We start from the raw sequence: 4120 nt of genomic DNA on the forward strand, positions 1-4120 counted from the left end.
GCTATAAAAATCCAGGCAGTCCCAAATGTCGTAATAAGACTTGTGGAGTGGCAGGTCTTTTCAGCCCTGTATGTCGTGCACCTATATTGCTTCTGTGTCTTGAGTGCTTATCCTCCACACAGAGCCACCTGGAGATGCTAAATTCGGAATCTCTGCACTGCTTTCCGTTATTTAGCGTACACCAGTCCCGGGATAAGTAAAATTAAAATATGTCTAGCAGAACCAAAAGCCCAGACATAGTCATTCTGATGAGACAAGCATTAATAACAGGTATCTATCTGAGAATGTCTTTGCTTAGTATTACAGTATACATTGGCTAGAAGAAATCCAATCTTTATGAAGTGCATCTCACTGAGAAATGCAAAAATGGAAAGTGGAAAATCTGGAAGTATTCTGCACAGTCCCAGATTTGTACAAAGATTGATTACAGTTGCAGCTCCTAATTGCGTGTTCAAAATGGCATATTCCTGATCAGTACTATCTCTACTGCTTAAGAACCTGAGAAGCCTCGCAACCTTCCCTTGCGAGATAGAAACCATCTATTTTGTCACTATCACCCTCCACTTGTCGATTTTCAACAGCTAGGGATCTTTAGCCAGCACATTGAATTAATGTGTCAGTGATCTTCCACAAAAAGAACTCAAACATCAAGCCTCAAACCCTGGTATGAGGTAAGAAAATACCTTTGCTATATACATAACCCAGGATTAGGATTAGCTAACATGGTTAACTAACGGGATGACAAATTTCTGCTTGCTTCTTTGGACATTAGGAATGGCAAGGCTGGAATTGCATTAACTGATTATGCACCCTCATTGCCCAGCTGCACTGAATGGCCTGTCCTGGAGTTCATCTTCCAAAATGCACATCTATTTTTGGGGGCTTTTAAAGGCAACTGCATTTCAGGCTGTTAGCATGGAAGGAAAAGTGCTGCACAGTAACAGGGTTAAAGTCAGGCATATATAGTGTCTTCATCAGTTTGTGGTAATATTTTTATGATATGACTATGAAACTTAAACATACTATTAGGGGAGATACTTCAGAATTTAAATTAAAAAACAACTGAAAATGCCAATTGATAAGAATGAGCTGAATAGTAGCTTTTTCTCAAAGCTAAACAGTGAGACCTCTAAGAAAGAACAGAGATGATGAAAGATGGAAAATCAAATTTTGAATAGAAGTGCTCTATAAAGTCAAGAACTCAAAGGAAAATACGTGCTTATTTTTTCCTGTTGCTTTCTTCTGCCCAGGAACTGCATTGTTAGTCTATGTGGCGCTCTGTAAGCCAAAAAGAGACACCTCTGGCCCTGCCATAGGTTAAACAAGTTGATGTTGACCTGCCTTCTTGACCTCACTGTCCCAAAGATGGGCTATTTTTGCTGCCTGAGCTCTGCTACATACACAAGTGCTCTCTGTAGCGAGACATTTCTGCAGGAGGCTTGCCTTTCAGAAAGCTTCCCATGGCAAAGAGTAACTGAGGCATCCTTGGGTTGTGTAAACTAAAGCCACTAAACCACTTGGTTTTAGTCCAGATTTTGTCTCATTTTAGGTTTGCTTGAGAGCTGGTGACAGTCTGAACAGGAGGAAAACAGGGATCAGTGGCAGGTTAGGAAAATCAAAAGACTGGAAAAACATCTCCGCTTGAAGGAAGGGCTTTGTGCCACCTAGTCTAAATCACTGCATGCAGTGCAATGTTGTAGCCAGTCTCCATGGAAAGACTGTATTGGGATTGCTGGTTATTGCCTCCCTCCAGAGAGGCATGCTGCGAGGCTTTTGCTTCTGCCTTGTCCTCAGGGGTGGTTTTGGGGCTGGTTGTTGCAAAGGTTAATTGACCGCTTTTATGAGCGAGAGAGGAGAGGAATGAGGAAACAAGTGGCAAGAATATCTGTGGAAAAGGACCAAGTACAAACCTGAGGGTAGTGGGGGATGTCTGTGGCCTGGGCAAGGGTTATATCTTGAAAAACTCAGATCCTTGTGCAGAATGAACAGAGGGGTCCAGGGTGGGCTAAAGCACAAACCTGACTTGGAAATAGACTGTAAAAAAATAGAATGACTGTGGTGGTCACTTGCTGTACAAATATATGGTGCAATACCATTCTTACTAATGAAAACATAAAGAACAAGGCAGGAAGAGCCAGGATCAGAGGACATGCTAGGATCAGAGTGATTTCCAAAAAAGACATGGAATCAGTGGCCAAATCAAATTTTGTGCCTACTCAGTGCAACTAATAAACATTAGTACAGGTACAAATCAAGTATTCATGCATCAAAGTCAAACATCTAACTGCAGACAACTTGCCTTCTTGATCCTGGAAGCTCAGAATTTGTGAATTTGGTCTGGATGCCTGAACAGCTCTCAGATTGGACTGTGCACACGTATGCATGTACAGCACTGCGGTGCACCCACCAACCCCAAGACCTGAATCTCACAGTAGAGTTATGTTAGGGATGGTAACCTATTGATGTATTTACTGTCAACAACTTCTCTCGGAGATGAAATCAGAAAAACTGACTCTTGGAGAGATTGGATTTTTACTAGAAATACAATGTAATATTAACGTCAAAAAGCCCATTCAGACAGGAAAGTAAAGGCAGTGTTAATGTAGAAAAGCAGATTCCATAGAATAAGGACAAGACCTTCAAGCTAGAGTGAATTGCCTTCATAGTGTATTTTAATATTGCTGAAACTTTTTTTTCCTCCCTCAGATCTCAGTAAACGGAACAGCCATAGCTGACAGGAGTGTACTCATTCTGTAGGTAGTCTCCACATGACTTGAAGTTCTGGCAGAACAGAGCAGTAACTATGACAAAGATGAAGCAAACACAGTTTAAAAAAAAAAAAAAAGCCCAAAACCTAGCTAAATAGTGGCATTCAGACTTTTTCTTTAGTGTTGTCATGGGGGAACCCATGCTGACCTCTCAAATGATGCCTACAAGAGCAAAAGAAAGCTCCCTGTGTTGTAAGATGGTCTATTATTCCCAGTAATCTTGGTTTTAAGCTAGAAAGTTTTAAATCCTTGCCTTTTTTTTTTTTTACAATAAACAGCTGTGGCTTTGTATGAAACCAGTAGGAGTTTCAAGAACGCTTCTCTGAGCATGATTTTAGGAAACAACAGGAGCTGGAAAGCAACCTTCAGCCCCAAAGAGGTTCACATTACAGGCTGGATCTGAGGCTACATCCCTCAGATCAGTGGATTCACGTAGGCAATGTCTCTGTGTGTGTGAGGAGGAACAAGAACAGGCAGACTGCGTCAGAAACACCCTGAAACATGAAAGAAAAGAGTGCTCAGGACCACAGAATTACTGGAGGGGCAGGGATGGGGACATGTTAGAGGTTATAGAATCATAGAATAGTTAGGGTTGGATACCGGCTTTGTGTATTTTCACTGGAATAGTGCTTTGCACATGTTCCTTGCATCAAGGAATATACCCAAGTCACAGTAACCAACAAAGTCTCTGGTGCATGTAGAATTTGAGTGTCACATTAAGTCAATTATAGTTTCCTATCTCTTTTTAAATACTAGTAATTTGTTTGGCTGGCATGGACATGATATTTGAATATGAGTTGGTGTAAGTGGGAAATGAGGTAGTGTCACTGGACAGGGTAAAAAAGTTGACAACATGGTATAGGATGCTCTATTGATAGTCGACCTACGAAAAAGCTTCGGCTCCTATGTTCAAAACCACTTACTGTCAGGTCTAGTGCATGCATATATTTCCTGGAAACTTTGCCAAATGTTTACAAATAAAATTAGCCTTGGTTATAGTGACATCTCAGATAGACTTACAGACACCAGTAAAGCAAAAGCAGTTTCTTTTTCTTCTCACAAAATCTTTTTCTTTTTTTTGTGATACTTTTGCATTCAACAGAGCCACTTAGCAGTGCTTAATAGAAAAAGAGAAAGATTTAAAAAAAAAAAAATTACATGAATACAACTAGGGTTCCTAACCCTTATTTAGTCACTAAGTTCTGCTTTTCAGAACTAGTGAAATCTCATGCCTGAAGATGTTCTGGACGTTTAGCACACTTGGTGTCTAGCTATGAACCCATGAGTTTAGGCATCCAGTTTTAAAAGGAGGTGAAGCATTTCTTTTTATTTGTGTCCAGCCTGTTGCACAG

The sequence above is a fragment of the Chlamydotis macqueenii genome, chromosome 3 (genome assembly GCF_036417535.1).
Source record: "Chlamydotis macqueenii isolate bChlMac1 chromosome 3, bChlMac1.mat, whole genome shotgun sequence".
In the NCBI taxonomy this organism is placed as follows: domain Eukaryota; kingdom Metazoa; phylum Chordata; class Aves; order Otidiformes; family Otididae; genus Chlamydotis; species Chlamydotis macqueenii.